The 27078-nt window shown below is 42.7% G+C and overlaps 1 protein-coding gene across 1 annotated transcript in view; it reads left to right on the top strand.

Annotated features, from left to right (window-relative positions):
* The window catches only part of LOC109873361 (teneurin-2-like), a 76603-nt gene that overhangs the window by 533 nt on the left and 48992 nt on the right, over positions 1-27078 (top strand). The gene's annotated exons all lie outside the window — the stretch shown is intronic.

Below are 27078 nucleotides of genomic sequence, written 5' to 3'. Positions count from 1 at the left end.
CACTGTAGGATTTAACTCTACACAAGACTTACCTGGTCATCTGTAGTATTGTAGGATTTCACTCTACACAAGACTTACCTGGTCATCTGTAGGATTTCACTCTACACAAGACTTACCTGGTCATCTGTAGGATTTCACTCTACACAAGACTTACCTGGTCATCTGTAGTATTGTAGGATTTCACTCTACACAAGACTTACCTGGTCATCTGTAGGATTTCACTCTACACAAGACTTACCTGGTCATCTGTAGGATTTCACTCTACACAAGACTTACCTGGTCATCTGTAGGATTTCACTCTACACAAGACTTACCTGGTCATCTGTAGGATTTCACTCTACACAAGACTTACCTGGTCATCTGTAGGATTTCACTCTACACAAGACTTACCTGGTCATCTGTAGGATTTCACTCTACACAAGACTTACCTGGTCATCTGTAGGATTTCACTCTACACAAGACTTACCTGGTCATCTGTAGGATTTCACTCTACACAAGACTTACCTGGTCATCTGTAGGATTTCACTCTACACAAGACTTACCTGGTCATCTGTAGGATTTCACTCTACACAAGACTTACCTGGTCATCTGTAGGATTTCACTCTACACAAGACTTACCTGGTCATCTGTAGGATTTCACTCTACACAAGACTTACCTGGTCATCTGTAGGATTTCACTCTACACAAGACTTACCTGGTAATCTGTAGGATTTCACTCTACACAAGACTTACCTGGTAATCTGTAGTATTGTAGGATTTCACTCTACACTAGGATGAGCTGTTTTTTTGGGGAAAGGGAAGTGATAGTGTGGAGGTTTAGGTTATTTCCAGTTAATAGCGCCAGTCCAACCTTGCTTTGGGTGTCCACAGGGTATGGATTATTCATTCTTCCTTCACGGGGTTGGACAAGCAAGGACCCTTAACTCAGAATATTCAGTAGCTAACTGCACCTTTTCTTATTCAATTCCACAGGATACTGAACCCACGTGAACACAACAACAAAGTCTTTACAATCCCCGGCAGTCTGTCAATTAAAAACTGGGTGACAGATGCTGCTTAGATCGGATCCATACTAAAGCCCATCAATATTCATTTGAGCATGAAACCGAAATGACAGGTTGGTGTCACGAACCTTGCCGAAGACGGTGCCTCTTCCTGTTCGGGCGGTGCTCGGCGGTCGTCGTCGCCGGCATATTAGCTGCCATTTGTTTTTGGTTATTGGGTAATTGGGTACACCTGTTTTGTATTAGGTTTGTTTGTATGGTATTTAAGGGCACTAGGCCTGCTGGGTATTTGTGCGGGCTTGTTTGTGTTACTCAGTGTTTGATGGTGTGAGTTAATTGTACATTTATTCTCCGGACTATTTTGTCCTGTTGTTTGGACCGGCAACCTATTATACGCCCTGTGTGTTGGCGTGACTGTTTTGTTGCACTGGGGAATACATTTGAAGGAAAGACTGAACCCTGCTCTCTGCGCCTGATTCCACCCACCACCACTCCTAATTGATCGTAACAGAAGCCCGCACCACCAAATGGAATCAGCAGGAGCAGCGACCACCCCTCTCCACACTATGGAGGAGCGCGTTCACCACCACACAGCGGTCCTCCATCGGATTGGTACCGCGATGGACCAGATGATGGAGAGGATGGAACGATGGGAGAGGAGTGGCCTACCGACGTCTACCCCAGCCCCCCCACTGCCGACATCACCTACTCCACCTATGTCATCCTCTGGGTCCGGCGCACTGCGTCTCTCCCCCCCGAGGGAGTACGATGGAGCGGCGGCTGGCTGCCAGGGATTTTTGCTCCAGCTAGAGCTCTACCTGGCTACCGTGCATCCGGCTCCCTCGGGTGAGGAGAGTGTGAGCCTCCTCGTCTCCTGTTTAACGGGCAGGGCCCTGGACTGGGCTAACGCGGTCTGGAACAGTCCAGACTCGGCTCGGGACAACTACCTGGAGTTCACCCGCCGTTTCCGAGCTGTGTTCGATCATCCACCAGAGGGTAAAGCGGCGGGTGAGCGACTGTTCCACCTCAGACAGGAGACGAGGAGCGCACAGGAATTCGCGTTGGAGTTTAGGACCCTAGCTGCTGGTGCTGGGTGGAATGACAGGGCCCTGATGGACCATTACCGGTGTAGTCTCCGGGAGGACGTCCGCCGGGAGCTAGCTTGCAGGGACACAACTCTCTCCCTGGATGAACTAATAGACATGTCTATTCGATTGGACAACCTGCTAGCTGCCCGCGGGCGTTCAGAAGGGGTCCTGTTAATTCCACCTTCCAGCTCTCCCACTCCCACTCCGATGGAGTTGGGAGGAGCTGCATCTAGGGGGATCAGAGGGGGCTCCTCCTGCTCCTATTGTGGACGGAGAGGACACACTTCGGACCGGTGTTGGAGGAGTCCCTCTGGGAGTCGAGAGGGTCGGCGGAACACTCCTCGGCCACCCCAGGTGAGTAAGCACCAAACTCACCCAGAGCTCCCTGTTGGTCACATGTTTTTGTTAATTTCTTTTCCTGCGTTTTTCCCCTCTCTTCAGCATAAGGCGCTAGTCGATTCAGGCGCAGCTGGGAGTTTTATGGATCGTGGACTCGCCCGTAAATTGGGTATTCCGTTAGTACAGATAGACCCACCTGTCCCCGTGCACTCCTTAGATAGCCGACCGTTAGGGTCAGGGTTGGTCAGGGAGGCCACGATTCCGCTGGACATGGTAACGCAGGGGAATCATAGGGAGAGGATCAGTTTCTACCTTATTGATTCACCTGGGTTTCCGGTGGTGTTGGGGGTTCCCTGGCTGGCTATTCACAATCCCCTTATTTCCTGGAAACAGGGGGCTCTTAAGGGGTGGTCAGACGAGTGTTCAGAGAGGTGTATAGGAGTTTCCATCGGTGCCACGACGGTGGAGAGTCCAGACCAGGTTTCCACCGTGCGCATTCCCCCAGAATATGCCGATTTGGCTATCGCCTTTAGTAAGAAGAGGGCGACCAAATTACCACCTCATCGACGGTGGGATTGCGTGATAAACCTCCAGGAGAACGCTGCACTTCCCCGGAGTCATGTGTACCCGCTGTCACAGGAGGAAACGGTGGCTATGGAAACATATGTCACGGAAGCTCTGAGACAGGGGTACATTCGGCCCTCCATGTCACCCGTCTCCTCGAGTTTCTTTTTTGTGAGGAAAAAGGAGGGAGGTCTGCGTCCGTGCATTGATTATCGAGGTCTCAATTCGATCACAGTGGGTTTTAGTTATCCGCTACCTCTCATCGCTACGGCGGTGGAATCATTCCACGGAGCGCGTTTCTTCACAAAACTGGACCTCAGGAGCGCGTATAATCTGGTGCGTATTCGGGGAGGAGACGAGTGGAAAACAGCGTTTAGTACCACATCAGGCCACTATGAGTACCTCGTCATGCCGTATGGGTTGATGAATGCTCCAGCCGTCTTCCAATCCTTTGTCGATGAGATTCTCAGGGACTTGCATGGGCAGGGTGTGGTAGTGTATATCGATGACATCTTGATTTATTCTGCCACACGCGCCGCGCATGTTTCCCTGGTGCGCAGGGTTCTTGGGCGACTGCTGGAGCATGACCTATACGTCAAGGCTGAGAAATGTGTGTTCTCCAAACCAGCCGTTTCCTTCCTGGGTTATCGCATTTCCAGCTCGGGGATGATGATGGAGTGTGACCGCGTTAACGCCGTGCGTAATTGGCCAACTCCGACCACGGTAAAGGAGGTGCAGCGATTTTTAGGGTTTGCCAATTACTACCGGAGGTTTATCCGGGGTTTTGGCCAAGTAGGGGCGCCCATTACCTCACTGCTAAAGGGGGGGGCGGTGCGTCTGCAGTGGTCAGCAGAGGCTGATGGAGCCTTCAACCAGTTGAAGGCACTGTTCACTGGGGCTCCCGTGTTGGCGCATCCGGACCCTTCGTTAGCATTCATAGTGGAGGTGGATGCGTCCGAGGCTGGGGTTGGAGCCGTGCTGTCTCAGCGCTCGGGTACGCCACCGAAGCTCCGTCCCTGCGCTTTCTTTTCTAAGAAGCTGGGTCCGGCGGAGCGGAACTATGATGTGGGGGACCGGGAGTTACTAGCTATGGTAAAAGCCCTGAAGGTGTGGAGACACTGGCTAGAGGGGGCTAAACACCCTTTTCTCATCTGGACTGACCACCGTAATCTGGAGTATATTCGAGCAGCGAGGAGACTGAATCCGCGTCAGGCTAGGTGGGCCATGTTCTTTACACGTTTTAGATTTACGATCTCTTACAGACCAGGTTCCCTCAACACTAAGGCCGACGCGCTGTCCCGTCTCTATGACACCGGGGACCGGGCCATCGAACCCACTCCCATCCTTCCAGCCTCTCGGCTGGTGGCCCCAGTGGTATGGGAGGTGGACGCGGACATCGACGAGCGTTGAGGGTTGAACCTGCGCCTACACAGTGTCCGACTGGTAGAAGTTACGTACCGCTTGGTGTCCGTGATAAGTTGATTCGGTGGGCCCACACACTACCGTCTGCGGGTCATCCGGGGATTGATAGGACAGTGCGGGGTCTTAGGGGGAAATACTGGTGGCCCACTTTAGCTAGGGATGTGAGGCTCTATGTCTCTTCCTGTTCGGTATGCGCCCAGAGTAAGGCTTCTAGGCACCTTCCTCGAGGGAAGTTACAGCCCCTCCCGGTTCCACAACGGCCATAGTCCCATCTCGCGGTAGATTTCCTTACTGATCTTCCCCCATCTCAGGGGAACACTACCGTTCTGGTCGTTGTGGATCGGTTTTCTAAGTCCTGCCGTCTCCTCCCATTGCCTGGTCTCCCTATGGCCCTACAGACTGCAGAGGCTCTATTTACCCACGTCTTCCGGCACTATGGGGTTCCAGAGGATATCGTCTCCGATCGTGGTCCCCAGTTCACGTCTCGGGTTTGGAAGGCGTTTATGGAGCGTCTGGGGATCTCGGTCAGCCTTACCTCTGGTTATCACCCCGAAAGTAATGGGCAGGTGGAGAGAGTAAACCAGGAAGTGGGCAGGTTTCTGAGGTCGTATTGCCAGGACCGGCCAGGAGAATGGACGAGGTACGTCCCGTGGGCGGAGTTGGCCCAGAACTCTCTTCGACATTCGTCCACGAATATGTCACCATTCGAATGCGTACTGGGCTACCAGCCGGTCCTGGCTCCGTGGCATCAGAGTCAGACCGAAGCTCCTGCGGTGGAGGAGTGGGTACAGCGCTCTAGAGAGACCTGGCGGGCAGTCCAGGATTCTCTCAGGCAGGCCAGTGAACGGCAGAAGAGAGACGCTGACCGCCACCGCAGCGAGGCCCCGGTGTTCGCACCAGGGGACAGGGTCTGGCTCTCGACCCGAAACCTGCCCCTCCGCCTGCCCTGCCGGAAGCTGGGGCCGCAGTGTGTTGGGCCATTTAAAGTCCTGAGGAGGATAAACGAGGTGTGTTATAGATTGCAACTTCCCTCTTATTATCGTATTAACCCCTCGTTTCATGTGTCTCTCCTCAGGCCGGTGGTAGCTGGTCCCCTACAAGACAGTGAGGTACCGGAGGTCCCTCCACCCCCTCTGGACATCGAGGGGTCCCCGGCGTACACAGTACGAGCTATTCTGGACTCGAGACGCCGGGTGAGGGGCCTGCAGTACCTCGTGGACTGGGAGGGGTACGGTCCGGAGGAGAGGTGCTGGGTACCGGGGAGGGACATTTTAGATCCTTCCCTCTTGAGGGATTACCATCGCCTCCACCCAGATCGCCCTGCGCCTCGTCCTCCGGGTCGTCCTCGAGGCCGGGGTCGGCCTGTCACGAACCTTGCCGAAGACGGTGCCTCTTCCTGTTCGGGCGGTGCTCGGCGGTCGTCGTCGCCGGCCTATTAGCTGCCATCGATTTCCTTTCCCTTTGTTTTTGGTTATTGGGTAATTGGGTACACCTGTTTTGTATTAGGTTTGTTTGTATGGTATTTAAGGGCACTAGGCCTGCTGGGTATTTGTGCGGGCTTGTTTGTATTACTCAGTGTTTGATGGTGTGAGTTAATTGTACATTTATTCTCCGGACTATTTTGTCCTGTTGTTTGGACCGGCAACCTATTATACGCCCTGTGTGTTGGCGTGACTGTTTTGTTGCACTGGGGAATAAATTTGAAGGAAAGACTGAACCCTGCTCTCTGCGCCTGATTCCACCGACCACCACTCCTAATTGATCGTAACAGTTGGGCTGCTACGTTGTAAAACGTATTTTTTTTATATGCCAGTGGTCACCAAGGCTTTCCTAGTCGATCACCAAACTTTAAAAAGCCCCAACGTTAAAACCTTCCGTTACTATTTTTATTATTATTTTAACACAGTTTGCGGTAGGTTGATTTAGCTGCCCTGCGTGGCGGTTAGTCGGATGTTCCCAATTGAAACCATTTCATGTGTCTAGAGGTACAAACTCCGCCTACCTGGTGGGCCCAGAGAGGAAGTCAAGTGTACCTATAACCCCGTCCGCTGGCCAATCAGGTAGCTCAGATCACATGGTCTGCAGCTTCCACAAGGCCACAGCGAAGTTGACAGTTGATAGTCGACTCTACTGTGTGAGATTTCAAAACTTTAAAAAACATGACTGGAGAGAGAATGCCAACGAATACAGCAAAGAGATACTGTTTTTAGGAGTGAGTTCATGTTTAAGATTTTTATTCGAAAATAAAAGGGGGAGCCGGACACTCTAGGAGCTCAGATGCAAAAATGTAACATCCAACCTTTCGACAGCCAAGCCATCTTCATCAGGGTTTTCTTCTAAGATTTTACTCAAAATAACCCCGGGAATTTTTGAATTTATTTGTCACATACACATGATTAGCAGATGTCAGCACTTTATTCAATACTTTTATAAGCCATAAAACACGCTCCCCCTATCCACTCGCACTACAAAATGTAATCGATAGACTTGCGTTGTTATTAGCGGTTTGTCTTTCTAATATTTCATGTTCTCTCGTCATACGTGGTTATAGAATATATAGGAACGATAGAAATGCAAATGGAGGAGGTGTTGCCATGTAGCCTAGTGGTTAGAGCGTTGGACTAGTAACTGGAAGGTTGCAAGTTCAAACCCCCGAGCTGACAAGGTACAAATCTGTCATTCTGCCCTGAACAGGCAGTTAACCCACTGTTCCTAGGCCGTCATTGAAATTAAGAATTTGTTCTTAACTGACTTGCCTAGCTAAATAAGTAAATAAATGTATGTCCAGAGTCATATTCCTGTCATATTCCTTTCAGGCATATTCCTGTTCCTGTCAGGCTGAGAGAGGACCTCATGTCAGATGACGCGGAAGTAATATGGTGACAGGTTCATCTGCCCCAACTAAAGATTATTCTCCTAGGAAGTTGCTTTAGACCACCAAGTGCTAACAGTCAGTATTTGGACTATATGTGTAAAATGTTGAATAATGTATGTGATGTCAATAGAGAGGTGACCAAAATATTGACTGGTTGTCATCAAGATGCCCTTTCAAAAATAAGCTCTGAGCTGTAACCAGGGCCTGCAATCTGGTTCAAGTCATCAGTCAACCTACCCCGGTATTTGCAAAAACAACAACCTACCCCGGTATTTGTAAAAACAACAGGAACTAAATAATCCACTTGTATTGATCACAATCTGCTCTAAAGTAGTATCCACACCCATCGGATGTAGTGGTCATTATACAGTACAATAGCCATATCTAAAAAAAAGAGGTTTTGCAATGATTCCTATGTTGAATATGTAAAACTATGTGTTGGTCTGATGTGTGTAATGAGGAACATCTGGACGCTGCACATATCAGTAACTGTTTCTTCCAGTTACTGATCTGCATGCGCCCATCAAATCAAATCCAATTTTATTTGTCACATGCACACGGTTAGCAGATGTTAATGCGAGTGTTTACGAAATGTTTGTGCTTCTAGTTCCGACGGTGCAGTAATATCTAAGGAGTAATCTAAGAATTACCCAACAACTACCTAATACACACAAATCTAAAGAGGTGAATGAGAATATGTACATGTAAGTATATGGATGAGTGATGGTCGAGCGGCATAGGCAAGGTGCAGTAGATGGTATAAAATACAGTATATACATATATACATGTGATATGAGTAATGTAAGATATGTAAACATGATTAAAGTGGCATTATTTTTAGTGGCATTGTTTAAAGTGACTAGTGATTGGGTCTCAATGTAGGCAGCAGCCTCTCTGAGTTAGTGATTGCTGTTTAGCAGTCTGATGGTCTTGAGATAGAAGCTGTTATTCAGTCTCTCGGTCCCAGCTTTGATGCACCTGTACTGACCTCGCCTTCTGGATGATAGCGGCAGTGGCTCGGTGGTTGTTGTCCTTGATCTTTTGGCCTTTCTGTGACATCGGGTACTGTAGGTGTCATGGAGGGCAGGTAGTTTGCCTCCAGTGATGCGTTGTGCAGACCGCACAACCCTCTGGAGAGCCTTGCAGTTGAGGGTGGTGCAGTTGCCATCCCAGGCTGTACCGACAGGAGAGGCTGCTGCCTACATTGAGACAGGCGCTGTTGCGCCTTCTTCACCACACTGTCTGTGTGGGTGGATCAGTTTGTCAGTGATGGGTACGCTGAGGAACTGAAAACATTCCAATTTCTACGCTGCTGTCCCTTCGATGTGGATAGGGGGGTACTCCCTCTGCTGTTTCCTGAAGTCCATGATCATCTCCTTTGTTTTGTTGTCGTTGAGTGCTATCTCGGTGTTGTTGGTAATGAGGCCTACTACTGTTGTGTCGTCTGCAAACTTGATGATTAAGTTGGAGGCGTGCATGGTCACGCAATCGTGGGTGAACAGGGAGTACAGGAGAGGGCTGAGAACACACCCTTGTGGGGCCCCCGTGTTGAGGGTCAGCGAAGTGGAGATGTTGTTTCCTATCTTCACCACCTGGGGGCGGCCCAACAGAAAGTCCAGGACCCAATTGCACAGGGCGGGGTTGAAACCCAGGGCCTCCAGCTTGATGATGAGCTTGGAGGGTACTATGGTGTTAAATTCTGAGCTGTAGTCAATGAACAGCATTCTTACATAGGTATTCCGTCTGGGCCATCAGCCATGCGAGGATTAACACATTTAAATGTTTTACTCACGTCAGCCACGGAGAAGCAGGGGGGGGGTACAGTCCTTGTTAGCGGGCCGTGATGGTGCCACTGTATTTTCTTCAAAGCAGGCAAAGAAAGTGTTTAGTTTGTCTGAAAGCTTGACGTCAGTGTCCGTGACATGGCTGGTTTTCTTTTTGTAATCCGTGATTTCCTGTAGACCCTGCCACATACATCTCGTGTCTGAGCCGTTGAATTGCGACTCCACCTTGTCCCTGTACTGGCATTTCACTGTTTAATTGCCTTTCAGAGGGAATAACTACACTGTTTATATTCAGTTTTGCGCAAATTCCACCATCCATCCACGGTTTCTGGTTAGGGTAGATTTTAATAGTCACAGTGGGTACAACATCTCCAATGCACTTCTTTATAAACGCACTCACCGAGTCAGCATATAGGTTTATGTTGTTCTCTGAGGTTGACCGGAACATATTCCAGTCCGCGTGATCAAAACAATCTTGAAGCGTGGATTCCGATTGGTCGGACCAGCGTTGAATGTTTTTCGTCACTGGTACATCCTGTTTGAGTTTCTGCCTATAAGATGGTAGGAGCAAGATGGCGTCATGGTCGGATTTGCCGAAGGGAGGGCGGGGGAGGGCTTTGTATGCATCGCGTAAGTTAGAGTAGCAGTGGTTGAGGTTATTGCACATGCGCGTAGCGCAATCAATATGCTGGTAGAATTTTGGTTGCCTTGTTCTCAAATTTGCTTTGTTAAAATCCCCAGCTACAATAAATGCAGCCTCGGGATATATGGTTTCCAGTTTGCATATAGTCCAGTGAAGTTCCTTAGTACCCACGGCCCGTCTTGGTGTCTGCTTGAGGGGGAATATACACAGCTGTGACTATAACTGACGAGAATTCTCTTGGTAGGTAAAATTGCCGGCATTTGATTGTAAGGAATTGTAGATCGGGTGAGCAGAAGCACTTGAGTTCCTGTATGTTGTTAAGACTACACCATGAGTCATTAATCATGAAGCATACATCCCCGCCCTTCTTCTTCCCAGAGAGGTTTATCTCTGTCGGCATGATGCATGGAGAAGCCCGGTAGCTGAACCAATTCTGACAACATATCCCGAGTGAGCCATGTTTCCATGAAACAAATAATGTTACAATCTCTGTCTCTCTGGAAGGCAATCCTTGCACAAATTTCTTCTACCTTGTTGTCAAGAGACTGGACATTGGCGAGTAGTATACTCGGAAGCGGTGGGCGATGTGCCCGTCTATGGAGCCTGACCAGAAGACCGCTTCATCGGCCCCTTCTGCGGCGCCGTTGTTTTGGGTCGACTACTGGTATCCATTGTCCTGGGTGGAGGTCCGAACAGAGGATCCGCTTTGGGAAAGTCATATTCCTGGTTGTAAAGTTGGTAAGTTGACATTGCTATTATATCCAATAGTTCTTCCCGGCTGTATGTAATACGACTTAAGATTTCCTCCGGTAACAATGTAAGAAATAATACATTAAAAAAACGCAATACTGCGTAGTTTCCTAAGAACTCCAAGCGAGGCGACCATCTCTGTCGGTGCCATGGTACTAAGGCACCGAAACTGACTGTTAGAACTGCCGAATCCCCATGGATAGATGATGAGTTGAAAAACTGTATAGCTGAGAGGGATGAGGCAAAGGGAATAGCAAATAAGTCTACCAACACAGCAGACTGGCAAACATACAGTAAATTGAGAAATCACGTAACTAAACAAAGAGAAGAAGAAAATATACTATGGAACAAAGATGAATGAGAGTTAAAAGCTCTGTAATACTTTAAATTAAATTCTAGGCAACAACAAAAAACTTGTCTCCATCCTTCATTGAGGCAGATGGCTTGTTCATAACAAAACCCTTTGATATTGTCAACCATTTTAATAACTTTTTTGTTGACAAGATTAGCAAACTTAGGTATGACATGCAAACAACAAATGCTGAGCCTTTGTATTTTAGCATAATGGACCAAATAATGAACTGTAGCGGAGAGTTCCACAAAGTGGGAGTGGAAGAGGTGAAATTTCTATTTACCTGGATGGTAAATTGCTGAGGTTGGTAGCGGAATACAAATCCATTTTGACACATCTTCAATTTAACCCTAGAAGATGGTGTGTGCCCTCAGACATGGAGGGAGGAAAAGGTCATTCAGCTACACAATAATTGTAATGAATCTCTTCGTCGTCTGAGGAGGAGTAGGAAGGATTGGACCAATATGCAGCGTGGTAAGTGTCCATGTTAATTTATTAGAACTGAACACACGAAACAAAATAACAAAGTGAAAGGAAGAAACAAAACAGTTCTGTCAGGTGACATACACTAAACAGGAAACAACTACCCACAAATTATAGTGGGAACACAGGCTACCTAAGTATGGTTCTCAATCAGAGACAACGAACGACAGCTGCCTCTGATTGGGAACCATACCAGGCCAAAAGCAGAAATACAACACATAGAACAAAAACATAGAATGCCCACCCCAACTCACACCTTGACCAAACTAAAACAGAGACATAAAACAAGAACTAAGGTCAGGACGTGACAATAATAGTGGCAGCAGGTTGTCTAGTGGTTAGATCAGTGGGTTCGAATCCCCGAGCTGACAAGGTGAAAATCTGTCGTTCTGCCCCTGAACAAGGCAGCTAACCCACTGTTCCCTGGTAGCCTGTCAATGTAAATAAGAATTTGTTCTTAACTGGCTTGCCTAATTAAATAAAGGTTAAAGAAAATTGCAGAGCACCCTGTTAATGGTTCAAACAGCCAACCAATCAGCCTGCTACAAGTTCTTAGCAAACTTGTAGAAAAAAAATGTGTTTGATCAAATACAACGTTTTTTTTTTACAGAGAACAAATGAACAACATACTTTCAGCACGCATATAGGGAAGGGCTCTCCACATGCCTGGCACTGACACAAATGAAGATGATAGGCTGAAAGAAATTGATAGTAAGAAGATTGTGGGAGCTGTTTTGTTAGACTTCAGTGCAGCTTTCGATGTCATTGATCATAACCTATTGCTAAAAAAAAACATAGGTGTTTTGGATTTGTATCCTCTGCCTTAATTATGATTGAGAGTTACCTATCTAATAGAAAACAGAGGGTTTTCGTTAATGGAAGCCTCTCTCGTGCAAATTCAGTTGAGTGTGGTGTACCGCAGGGCATCCAGCTAGAGCCGTTTCTGTTTTTACAAATGACCTCCCACTGACCTTGAATAAAGCCTGTGTGTATATCTACGCTGACGGCTCAACGGATTTTAAATAGAAGAAGTTTGGAACCACCAAGCCTCTTCCTAGAGCTGGCCCGCCTGGCCAAACTGTGCAGGACGCATCGCAATTATATGTTTTTTTAAATGTTTAAATGTAACCTTTATTTAACTAGGCAACGGAGGGAAATGGTCAGTAACATGCATATACATCTCTTCTGGCTCAAAGTTATTAAGGAGAATTTGACTGCATCACTCTTGGTCTTTGCGTGAGGTGTTGAAGATTTCAAACTGTCTGTTCAAGTAGTTGGCACACAGTTCGGACACTCATCGGTACAACACAAGACATGCAACCAGAGGTCTCTTCACAGTCCCCAGGTCCAGAACAGAGGTTGAGAAACACACAGTTCGGACACTCATCGGTACAACACAAGACATGCAACCAGAGTGTCTCTTCACAGTCCCCAGGTTCAGAACAGAGGCTGGGAAACGCACAGTATTAAATAGAGCCATGACCACATGGAACTCTCTGGTAACCCAGGTAACATGACTACATGGAACTCTCTGGTAACCCAGGTAACATGACTACATAGAACTCTCTGGGAACCCAGGTAACATGACTACATGGAACTCTGGTAACCCAGGTAACATGACTACATGGAACTCTCTGGTAACCCAGGTAACATGACTACATGGAACTCTCTGGTAACCCAGGTAACATGACTACATGGAACTCTCTGGTAACCCAGGTAACATGACTACATGGAACTCTCTGGTAACCCAGGTAACATGACTACATGGAACTCTCTGGTAACCCAGGTAACATGACTACATGGAACTCTCTGGTAACCCAGGTAACATGACTACATGGAACTCTCTGGTAACCCAGGTAACATGACTACATGGAACTCTCTGGTAACCCAGGTAACATGACTACATGGAACTCTCTGGTAACCCAGGTAACATGACTACATAGAACTCTCTGGGAACCCAGGTAACATGACTACATGGAACTCTCTGGTAACCCAGGTAACATGACTACATGGAACTCTCTGGTAACCCAGGTAACATGACTACATGGAACTCTCTGGTAACCCAGGTAACATGACTACATAGAACTCTCTGGTAACCCAGGTAACATGACTACATAGAACTCTCTGGGAACCCAGGTAACATGACTACATGGAACTCTCTGGTAACCCAGGTAACATGACTACATAGAACTCTCTGGGAACCCAGGTAACATGACTACATGGAACTCTCTGGTAACCCAGGTAACATGACTACATGGAACTCTCTGGTAACCCAGGTAACATGACTACATGGAACTCACTGCCATCCCAGGTAACTCAAGGTAGCAATAAAACCAGTTTCAAAAAACAGATAAAAGCACACATTACTGCACGAAGGGGACTGTGAAGAGACATAGCCATTTTATGCAGTGCATTTGGAAAGTATTCCGATCCCTTCACCTTTTTTCACATTTTGTTATGTTACAGCCTTATTCTAAAATTGATTTAATGACATGTTTTCCTCATCAATCTACACACAATACCCCATAATGACAAAGCTAATTATTATATTATAAATAAAAGACAGAAATACCTTATTTACATAAGTATTCAGACACTTTGCTATGAAACTTGAAATTGAGCTCCATGAGATGTTTCTACAACTGGTTTAGAGTCCACCTGTGGTAAATTCAATTGATTGTACATGATTTGTAAAGGCACACACCTGTCTATATAAGGTCCCACAAGTTGACAGTGTATGTCAGAGCAAAAACCAAGCCATGAGGTTGAAGTAATTGTCTGTAGAGTTCCGAAGTCAGGATTGTGTCATGGCACAGATCTGGGAACGGGTACCAAAACAATTCTGCAGCATTGAAGGTCCACAAGAACACAATGGCCTCCATCATTCGCCGGAAATTGCCTGATATGTCATTATTAAAAGTAGGGGGTAGCCTTAATAGGTTAAATGGAAGAAGTTTGGAACCACCAAGACTGGTCGCCTGGCCAAACTGAGCAATTGGGAGAGAAGGGCCTTGGTCAGGGAGGTGACCGAGAACCCGATGCTAACTCTGACAGAGCTCCAGAGTTATGAACTCTTTGGCCTGAATAAACCCGATTGAACATCTCTGGAGAGACCTGAAAATAGTTGTGCAGCGATGCTCCCCATCCAACAAGCAGAAGAAATGGGAGAAACTCCCCAAATACAAGCTTGTATCGTCATACCTAAGAAGACTCAAGACTGTAATCCCTGCCAAATGTGCTTCAACTCAGTTCTGAGGATAGGGTCTGAATACTAATGTTATACTAATACTAATGTTATACTAATATTAATGTTATGCTAATACTAATGTTATACTAATGTTATACTAATACTAATGTTATACTAATACTAATGTTATACTAATACTAATGTTATACTAATGTTATACTAATACTAATGTTATACTAATACTAATGTTATACTAATACTAATGTTATACTAATACTAATGTTATACTAATGTTATACTAATACTAATGTTATACTAATACTAATGTTATACTAATACTAATGTTATACTAACACTAATGTTATACTAATACTAATGTTATACTAATGTTATACTAATGCTAATGTTATACTAATACTAATGTTATACTAATACTAATGTTATACTAATGTTATACTAATACTAATGTTATACTAATACTAATGTTATACTAATACTAATGTTATACTAATACTGATGTTATACTAATGTTATACTAATACTAATGTTATACTAATACTAATGTTATACTAATACTAATGTTATACTAACACTAATGTTATACTAATAATAATGTTATACTAATGTTATACTAATACTAATGTTATACTAATACTAATGTTATACTAATACTAATGTTATACTAATGCTAATGTTATACTAATACTAATGTTATACTAATGTTATACTAATACTAATGTTATACTAATACTGATGTTATACTAATACTAATGTTATACTAATACTAATGTTATGCTAATACTAATGTTATACTAACACTAATGTTATACTAACACTAATGTTATACTAATACTAATGTTATACTAACACTAATGTTATACTAATACTAATGTTATACTAATACTAATGTTATACTAATACTAATGTTATACTAATGTTATACTAATACTAATGTTATACTAACACTAATGTTATACTAATACTAATGGTATACTAATACTAATGTTATACTAATACTAATGTTATACTAATACTAATGTTATACTAATACTAATGTTATACTAATGTTATACTAATACTAATGTTATACTAATACTAATGTTATACTAATACTAATGGTATACTAATACTAATGTTATACTAATACTAATGTTTATACTAATACTGATGTTATACTAATACTAATGTTATACTAATACTAATGGTATACTAATACTAATGTTATACTAATACTAATGTTATACTAATACTGATGTTATACTAATACTAATGTTATACTAATACTAATGTTATACTAATACTAATGTTATACTAATACTAATGTTATACTAATGTTATACTAATACTAATGTTATACTAATACTAATGTTATACTAATACTGATGTTATACTAATACTAATGTTATACTAATACTAATGTTATACTAATACTAATGTTATACTAATACTAATGTTATACTAATACTAATGTTATACTAATGCTGATGTTATACTAATACTAATGTTATACTAATACTAATGTTATACTAATACTAATGTTATACTAATACTGATGTTATACTAATACTAATGTTATACTAATACTGATGTTATACTAATACTAATGTTATACTAATACTAATGTTATACTAATACTGATGTTATACTAATACTGATGTTATACTAATACTAATGTTATACTAATACTAATGTTATACTAATACTGATGTTATACTAATACTAATGTTATACTAATACTAATGTTATACTAATACTAATGTTATACTAATACTGATGTTATACTAATACTAATGTTATACTAATACTAATGTTATACTAATACTAATGTTATACTAATACTAATGTTATACTAATACTGATGTTATACTAATACTAATGTTATACTAATACTAATGTTATACTAATACTAATGTTATACTAATACTAATGTTATACTAATACTGATGTTATACTAATACTGATGTTATACTAATACTAATGTTATACTAATACTAATGTTATACTAATACTAATGTTATACTAATACTAATGTTATACTAATACTAATGTTATACTAATACTAATGTTATACTAATGTTATACTAATACTAATGGTATACTAATACTAATGGTATACTAATACTAATGTTATACGAATACTAATGTTAATGTTATATTTCTATTCTTTTGATTTTTATACATTTGCAAAAAAAATAAAAATAATTTTGCTTTGTCATTATTGTGTGTAGATTGATGAGAAAAACAATTTAATACATTTTAGAACAAGACTGTATGAAGTAACAAAATGTGGAAAAAGTCAAGGGGTCTGAATACTTTCCGATGTCAGCGTATGATGTTATGTTTCATGTGGATTGCAGGAGGAGTAGCTGATGCTTTTACAGGGGCTAATGAGGGTCCAAACAAGTACCAATACCAATACGAGTAACAACATGAATTGGTGCACAAGTCAGAAATAGTGAATTGTGATTTGAGTTTCGGCCATCAGCTGGAATATCGTCCTTCAGCGGAGGGAGTAAGAGCTGAGGGACGGTGAGAGTCAGCCTCTCCACTGATCTCTCTCTCTCTCGATCTCTCTCTCGTTCTCTCTCTCGATCTCTCTCTCGTTCTCTCTCTCGTTCTCTCTTTCTCTCTCTCGTTCTCTCTCTCCACTTCTCTCTCTCTCTCCACTGCTCTCTCTCTCTCTCTCCACTGCTCTCTCTCTCTCTCTCTACTGCTCTCTCTCTCTCTCTCCACTGCTCTCTCTCTCCACTGCTCTCTCTCTCCACTGCTCTCTCTCTCTCCACTGCTCTCTCTCTCTCTCCACTGCTCTCTCACTCTCTCTCTCTCTCTCCACTGCTCTCTCTCTCTCTCCACTGCTCTCTCTCTCTCTCCACTGCTCTCTCTCTCTCTCCACTGCTCTCTCTCTCTCTCCACTGCTCTCTCTCTCTCTCTCCACTGCTCTCTCTCTCTCTCTCCACTGCTCTCTCTCTCTCTCTCTCCACTGCTCTCTTTCTCTCTCTCCACTGTTCTCTCTCTCTCTCTCTCCAATGCTCTCTCTCTCTCTCTCTCTCTCTCTCTCTCTCCAATGCTCTCTCTCCAATGCTCTCTCTCTCGTTCTCTCTCTCTCTCTTTCTCTCTCTCTCTCTTTCTCTCTCTTTCTCTCTCTCTGTCTCTGTCTCTCATACATTTAAACCAAATGCAAATGGTTTAAATGTATGCCTCAAAGTAATACAACAAATGTGTTTTAAATAGCCAGATAAATAGTCAGATAAATAGTCAGATTTGAACAACATTGGCAGTGCAATTCAAGAGTAGACGATATACAGAGATAATGTATTGAGCCTATAGACTACATGACTGTTTATAATTGGTTGATGTTGCATAGGTTTACGTTTTTTAAGTCATGTCTTATTTTTTAATATATTTTGTATTATTTTGCAGTAGATCTCAGCCTGCATTTTGACGTAGAAAGTGATCTCGGCTCAGAAAAGTTCGATGACCACTGTTTTATACACAATTTTGTAACTCTCACGTTGATTCATTTGATCAAACACATCTCTGTTGGGTCACTTTAATAATGGGAATTGATGGGAAATGATGTAAATATATCACTAGCCACTTTAAACAATGCTACCTTATATAATGTTACTTACCCTACATTATTCATCTCATATGCATACGTATATACTGGACTCTATATCATCGACTGCATCCTTATGTAATACATGTATCACTAGCCACTTTAACTTTGCCACTTTGTTTACATACTCATCTCATATGTTATACTGTACTCGATATCATCTACTGTATCTTGCCTATGCTGCTCTGTACCATCACTCATTCATATATCCTTATGTACATATTCCTTATCCCCTTACACTGTGTATAAGACAGTAGTTTTTTTGGAATTGTTAGTTAGATTACTTGTTCGTTATTACTGCATTGTCGGAACTAGAAGCACAAGCATTTCACTACACTCGCATTAACATCTGCTAACCATGTGTATGTGACAAATAAAATTTGATTTGATTTGGACACACACACACAAGTCAGATGGTGGCCAGGCGTATTAGTGTCTGGGAGGAGAGATAAGCTAAATCATACACAGGCTGGGCTGCTTCTAGCCCGGACACTCAGAGGAGAGGGAGGCAGTCCTAATAGAATGGAAGGCTGCTGGCTCCCTGCACCAACAAAGTTTACATCCAGAAAGTCATTGAAACACAGCAAAGACAAACTTCAGTTGGTCATAATCTATGACCCTTTCTCCTTTCGTCACCCTAACATCAATTCATATATAAACCTTATTTTAAATGAAGGACACTTACGAATATCGTTCTACTGGAGTCAAATGGATAACAAATGTAATTCCCCAATGAAAGACATTCAGTCGCAATGCGGTTTCCTAACACTTGTCTGTAATCATTCATTATTGTTAGTGGAAATAATCAATAGTGATTGCTCCCATATCTCAACTGTAAAATCGAAACAGGTTAGATTTACTGTCGTGTCTTATTTTTAAAGGTGAAAGGTATTTCTTAGCTCTACAAAACAATAAACATCCTGAAGTGTTTCAGCCCTCTCATGACAACAGATAACGTGGCGTACACACTCCTTCCTTCAGAGTTCAGTACACACTCCTTCCTTTAGAGTTCAGTACACACTCCTTCCTTTAGTGTTCAGTACACACTCCTTCCTTTAGAGTTCAATACACACTCCTTCCTTCAGAGTTCAGTACACACTCCTTCCTTTAGTGTTCAGTACACACTCCTTCCTTCAGAGTTCAGTACACACTCCTTCCTTTAGTGTTCAGTACACACTCCTTCCTTCAGAGTTCAGTACACACTCCTTCCTTTAGTGTTCAGTACACACTCCTTCCTTTAGAGTTCAATACACACTCCTTCCTTCAGAGTTCAGTACACACTCCTTCCTTTAGTGTTCAGTACACACTCCTTCCTTCAGAGTTCAATACACACTCCTTCCTTCAGAGTTCAGTACACACTCCTTCCTTTAGTGTTCAGTACACACTCCTTCCTTTAGTGTTCAGTACACACTCCTTCCTTTAGAGTTCAATACACACTCCTTCCTTCAGAGTTCAGTACACACTCCTTCCTTTAGTGTTCAGTACACACTCCTTCCTTCAGAGTTCAGTACACACTCCTTCCTTTAGTGTTCAGTACACACTCCTTCCTTCAGAGTTCAGTACACACTCCTTCCTTTAGTGTTCAGTACACACTCCTTCCTTCAGAGTTCAGTACACACTCCTTCCTTTAGTGTTCAGTACACACTCCTTCCTTTAGAGTTCAATACACATTGCTTCCTTTAGTGTTCAGTACACACTCCTTCCTTTAGTGTTCAGTACACACTCCTTCCTTTAGAGTTCAATACACATTGCTTCCTTTAGTGTTCAGTACACACTCCTTCCTTTAGTGTTCAGTACACATTGCTTCCATTAGTGTTCAATACTCTGTGTTGTTATAAAAAAAAGTAGCACTAGTTGATAGGTTAATTGACGTTCAGAGCAGAGGGCAGACACTTCCAGGTGCTACCTACAAATCCTCTCTCACTTCATAAATTAATCTTTAACATGAAAAATGTATTGTGACTTTTACTGACTAATAATTATAATGAGTTCATGACCATGTATGACCTTGGTTATGCAGCTTTTGCTCTATGGGTGTATCATTTATTGACAATTTTGATACCTTCTGGAAACAAAGCTTGTTTCTTAAGGAGGAAGTGATCCACCCAAATCATTCGGGTTCATGGATCCTTTCACAGCATTTTAAGGCTGCTTTGAGACAATGACTTATCAATGACCCAAGTCCAGCTCAGTTAATCCCTACCATTGTAACGCAGGTTCCTGGATCCTCTCACAGCATTATAAGGCTGCTTTGAGACAATGACTTATCAGTGACCCAAGTCCAGCTCAGTTAATCCCTACCATTGTGTCGCTGAGTTGTCGTAATGTTTCAGCGAATGTACAATATCCAAGGGGTGTAGGAAGACACAATGTAAGTAACCTCATTTATGTCCCTCTTACTGCCCTGAATTCCTCTGCAAAATCATCAGCAGGGGCTCCCCTACTGGGAAGCTTAGCGGAGGTAGACATGCTCATGTTATTTATGTTAGTGCAGGGTGAGCTGCACACAGTGGATTTCCTACTAGGGCACACCGCCTCAGTGCTAACAGTATAACTCTGGTTCATAGACACGTGTCTATGTGTTCATAGACACGTGTTTCTGGCACCGATGCGTTACGGGATGACCATCACCACATGCTTCGCAGCCTGAGTGTGCCACTCCCCGCACCGGAACACCAATGTAGGGCCACTTGGTCAGACAGTTCGGCTTCATCTCGCACGAACGGTGCACGGCTGGAGCGTATCGAAATAGGGGACCGTTTCCGAAAGGGGCTCCCCATCAGTATCATGTGTCTATGAACCAGAGTTATACTGTTAGCACTGAGGCGGTGTGCCCTAGTAGGAAATCCACTGTGTGCAGCTCACCCTGCACTAACATAAATAACATGAGCATGTCTACCTCCACTAAGCTTCCCAGTAAACCAATGAAAACAATCAAGCATCCCAGAAAATTGCTAAAAATAGCCCACTTTAACATACGTAGCTTAAGAAACAAGTTTCATGAAATCAATAATTGTAGCAACATTTAAATGTCTGTTTTTGACATTGGATAGAAGTAGAGGCTCAGAGCTACGAAATGGCATATCATACACTCAATTTGAGGAAACAATGGGAAAGTAATTCTGCATTAAAAGTTGATCAACTTGTAAACTCACTTTTGAGAAAAACGTCTTTCAATGTTTTGGTTCTGCTATTGGAGAGCCCTTCATGGTCTTCTTTGCCATTCAGCATTGTTCACACTAGAGGTCGACCGATTAATCGGAATGGTCGATTGATTAGGGCCGATTTCAAGTTTTCATAACAATCGTAATCGGCATTTTTGGACACCAATCATGGCCGATTACATCGCACTCCACAAGGAGACTGCGTGGCATGCTGACTACCTGTTATGTGAGTGCAGCAAGGAGCCAAGGTAAGGTGCTAGTGAGCATTAAACGTATCTTATAAAAAACAATCAATCTTAACATAATCATTAGTTAACACATGGTTGATGATATTAATAGTTTATCTAGCTTGTCCTGCATTGCATATAATCGATGCGGTGCCTGTTAATTTATCATTGAATCATAGCCTACTTGGCCAAACAGGTGATTTAACAAGCGCATTCGCAAAAAAAGCACTGTCGTTTCACCAATGTGTACCTAACCATAAAAATCGACGCCTTTCTTAAAATAAATACACAAGTATATATTTTTAAACCTGCATATTTAGTTAATATTGCCTGATAACATGAATTTATTTTAACTAGGGAAATTGTGTCACTTCTCTTACGTTCTGTGCAACAGAGTCAGGGTATATGCAGCAGTTTGGGCCGCCTGGCTCGTTGCAAACTGAAGACTATTTCTTCCTAACAAAGACAGCCAACTTCGCCAAACGGGGGATGATTTAACAAAATCGCATTTGCGGAAAAAAGCATAATCGTTGCACGAATGTACCTAACAATAAACATCAATGCCTTTCTTAAAATCAGTACATAGAAGTATATATTTTTAAACCTGCATATTTAGTTAAAAGAAATTCATGTTAGCAGGCAATATTAAACTAGGGTGAAATTGTGTCACTTCTCTTGTGTTCATTGCACGCAGAGTCAGGGTATATGCAACAGTTTGGGCCGCCTAGCTCGTTGCGAACTAATTTGCCAGAATTTTACGTAATTATGACATAACATTGAAGGTTGTGCAATGTAACAGGAATATTTAGACTTAAGGACGCCACCCGTTAGATAAAATACAGAACGGTTCCGTATTTCACTGAAAGAATAAACATTTTATTTTCGAAATGATAGTTTCCGGATTTGACCATTTTAATGACCTAAGGCTTGTATTTCTGTGTGTTATTATGTTATAATTAAGTCTATGATTTGATATTTGATAGAGCAGTCTGACTGAGCGGTGGTAGGCAGCAGCAAGCTCGTATGCATTCATTCAAACAGCACTTTCGTGCGTTTGCCAGCAGCTCTTCGCAATGCATCAAGCATTGGGCTGTTTATGACTTCAAGCCTATCAACTCCCGAGATTAGGCTGGTGTAACTGATGTGAAATGGCTAGCTAGTTAGCGGGGTGCGCGCTAATAGAGTTTCAAACGTCACTCACTCTGAGACTTGGAGTAGTTGTTCCCCTTGCTCTGCAAGGGCTTTTGTGGAGCGATGGGTAACGATGCTTCGAGGGTGGCTGTTGTCGATGTGTTACAGGTTCGAGCCCAGGTAGGGGTGAGGAGAGGGATGGAAGCTATACTGTTACACTGGCAATACTAAAGTGCCTATAAGAACACCCAATAGTCAAAGGTATATGAAATACAAATGGTATAGAGAGAAATAGTCCTATAATTCCTATAATAACCTCAACCTAAAACTTCTTACCTGGGAATATTGAAGACTCATGTTAAAAGGAACCACCAGTTTTCATATGTTCTCATGTTCTGAGCAAGAAACTTAAACGTTAGGTTTTTTACATGGCACTTATTGCACTTTTACTTTCTTCTCCAACACTTTGATTTTGCATTATTTAAACCAAATTGAACATGTTTCATTAGTTATTTGAGGCTAAATTGATTTGATTGATGTATTATATTAAGTTAAAATAAAAGTGTTAATTCAGTATTGTTGTAATTGTCATTATTACAAATAAAAATGATATCGGGTTTTTTTGGTCCTCCAATAATCGGTATCGGTATCAGCGTTGAAACATCACAATCGCTCTAGTTCACACCCTCTTAAGCCTGAGCCCCACCCATCTCTTTAAGGGTTGATCTGTGCGTTCTGTACTAACTTGCCAGCTACTTCCAGACATCTAAGCTAGAGAGAGAACAGCTTACTGAACATTACTCGCCCTAGCAGAGCTGGTTAGGCTGTTACAGTATGTTATCCAGAGTGTTGGTGACTGCAAATTGTGCTGACAGATTGTCTGTTCCTAAATTCAGAGCGTTTCGCATTCATAGCGCTCACTAGACGCTCTGGCCAATAAGTAGGGTTGTTCCGAAAGCTCTGACCTCACAACGACAGTCAAGTAACCAAGCTAACTGGCTAACATTGGCTAGCTACTTGCAGACACATAATGAGAGAACACCTCACTCTGACCATTTTACTCCTCCTAGCAGAGCTGGTTAGGCAGTTTTCATGTTATCCAGAGCATTGGTGACTGTAACAGTGCTGCTGGCAACAATTTAATTACGCTTTGTTGCCAATGTTTACTGACACCAGACATATTCAACGGGTCTTGAGCATTCAAAAAATGTATCAGTTAATCTGCGCTCTGGCACACTAAGTCTTTTGTTAAGAAATGTAGCTAGATAGCTAGCTAGGTCAACAATGAATCCCCACACATGACGTAACGTTAGTTAGTGAGCCAGCCAGCTAAAGTTAGCTAGCTAACAGTACACTAACTTGAAATTAAAATACTTTGTCAAAATTAGAGTGGAGTCTTTTGTTAAGACATGTAGCTAGCTAGCTAAACAATGGACCATAATCACAACTTATGACATTACTACCTAACTAACCAACCAGGTTCTACGGCTATGAGTAGTCAAGCAAATGTGTCTGTGAAATGAAGTATAACATCATACACAATGTTAGCTAGCGACCCAGCCAGCTAATGTTAGCTAGCTAACAGTACACTTGAAATGAAACCACTTTGTCAAAATTAGAAATGTGTAATATCTGAAAATGTAGCTAGCTAGACTATCTTAACCGTAGTCTGAAATCGGAGTAGATAGCCAGAGCGAATTTACCAGCTAGTACGTCTAGCAACAGTTGCAGTGACATTCTATTGAAATGGATACTTGCATAATGGAGTCCTTTGTTAAGACATGTAGCTAGCTAGCTAGCTAAACAATGGACCATAATCACAACTCATGATGTTACTACCTTGCGTGAATCTGCAGGTAGCTAACCAACCAGGTTCTATGGCTATAACTAGTCAAGCAAATGTTACGAAGAATAAGATCATACACAACGTTAGCTAGCGACCCAGCCAGCTAACGTTAGCTAGCTAACAGTACACTTGTAATGAAACCACTTTCTGTCAAAATGAGAAGAAAAAAAACGCATTTTAACAGCTCTCCTGTGAAGTCGTGACTTGCAACATATGCCTAGTTTCCTGAATCGGGTCACAATTTGTTCGAAACTCAGTTAGATAATAGGTTATAGGTAGCAATACATGGTTATAACATCTACAGAAAAGACAGAAATGCAAAGGTGGAGGTGTTGCCATTTATATTCAGAGCCACATTCCTGTTAAATAACATCTACAGAAAAGACAGAAATGCAAAGGTGGAGGTGTTGCCATTTATATTCAGAGCCACATTCCATGTTAAATACTATTGACGTAATATGGCTACAAGTTCACCTGCCTCACCTAAAGCCCATTCTGTTGGGAAGATGCTATAGACAGCCAAGTGCTATAACAGTCAGTATCAGGATAACATGCCTGATAATGTACAGTATGTGTTATCAACAGAGAGGTATATTTTCTGGGTGATTTCAATATTGACTGTCTTTCGTGAGGCTGCCCACTCGAGAGAAAGCTTCAAACTTTAACTAGTGCCTACAACCTGGTTCAGGTTATCAGTCAATCTACCAGGTTACAGACAGCACACGAATGAAATCATCAACATGTTTTTTTTTAATTTTTTTATTTCACCTTTATTTAACCAGGTAGGCTAGTTGAGAACAAGTTCTCATTTGCAACTGCGACCTGGTCAAGATAAAGCAAAGCAGTGTGAGCAGACAACACAGAGTTACACATGGAGTAAACAATTAACAAGTCAATAACACAAAAGGAAGAAAAAAAGGGGAGTCTATATACATTGTGTGCAAAAGGCATGAGGTAGGTGAATAATTACAATTTTGCAGATTAACACTGGAGTGATAAATGATCAGATGGTCATGTACAGGTAGAGATATTGGTGTGCAAAAGAGCAGAAAAGTAAATAAATAAAAACAGTATGGGGATGAGGTAGGTAAAAATGGGTGGGCTATTTGCCGATAGACTATGTACAGCTGCAGCGATCGGTTAGCTGCTCAGATAGCAGATGTTTGAAGTTGGTGAGGGAGATAAAAGTCTCCAACTTCAGCGATTTTTGCAATTCGTTCCAGTCACAGGCAGCAGAGAACTGGAACGAAAGGCGGCCAAATGAGGTGTTGGCTTTAGGGATGATCAGTGAGATACACCTGCTGGAGCGCGTGCTACGGATGGGTGTTGCCATCGTGACCAGTGAACTGAGATAAGGCGGAGCTTTACCTAGCATGGACTTGTAGATGACCTGGAGCCAGTGGGTCTGGCGACGAATATGTAGTGAGGGCCAGCCGACTAGAGCGTACAAGTCGCAGTGGTGGGTGGTATAAGGTGCTTTAGTGACAAAACGGATGGCACTGTGATAAACTGCATCCAGTTTGCTGAGTAGAGTGTTGGAAGCAATTTTGTAGATGACATCGCCGAAGTCGAGGATCGGTAGGATAGTCAGTTTTACTAGGGTAAGTTTGGCGGCGTGAGTGAAGGAGGCTTTGTTGTGGAATAGAAAGCCGACTCTTGATTTGATTTTCGATTGGAGATGTTTGATATGAGTCTGGAAGGAGAGTTTACAGTCTAGCCAGACACCTCAAATCAAATCAAATCAAATCTAATTTTATTTGTCACATACACATGGTTAGCAGATGTTAATGCGAGTGTAGCGAAATGCTTGTGCTTCTAGTTCCGACAATGCAGTAATGACGAACAAGTAATCTAACTAACAATTCCAAAAAAACTACTGTCTTATACACAGTGTAAGGGGATAAGGAATATGTACATAAGGATATATGAATGAGTGATGGTACAAAGCAGCATAGGCAAGATACAGTAGATGATATCGAGTACAGTATAACATATGAGATGAGTATGTAAACAAAGTGGCATAGTTAAAGTGGCTAGTGATACATGTATTAAATAAGGATGCAGTCGATGATATAGAGTACAGTATATACATATGCATATGAGATGGATAATGTAGGGTAAGTAACATTATATAAGGTAGCATTGTTTAAAGTGGCTAGTGATATATTTACATAATTTCCCATCAATTCCCATTATTAAAGTGGCTGGAGTTGAGTCAGTGTCATTGACAGTGTGTTGGCAGCAGCCACTCAATGTTAGTGGTGGCTGTTTAACAGTCTGATGGCCTTGAGATAGAAGCTGTTTTTCAGTCTCTCGGTCCCAGCTTTGATGCACCTGTACTGACCTCGCCTTCTGGATGACAGCGGGGTGAACAGGCAGTGGCTCGGGTGGTTGATGTCCTTGATGATCTTTATGGCCTTCCTGTAGCATCGGGTGGTGTAGGTGTCCTGGAGGGCATGTAGTTTGCCCCCGGTGATGCGTTGTACCGCCCCGTAGCACTCACATCCGTCATCATGAAGTGCTTTGAGAGACTAGTCAAGGACCATATCACCTCCACCCTACCTGACACCCTAGACCCTAGGTACTTATAGATGTCCACA

Source organism: Oncorhynchus kisutch, linkage group LG28 (genome assembly GCF_002021735.2).
Source record: "Oncorhynchus kisutch isolate 150728-3 linkage group LG28, Okis_V2, whole genome shotgun sequence".
Lineage (NCBI taxonomy): Eukaryota > Metazoa > Chordata > Actinopteri > Salmoniformes > Salmonidae > Oncorhynchus > Oncorhynchus kisutch.
This window is presented reverse-complemented; position numbering and strand designations above follow the sequence as displayed.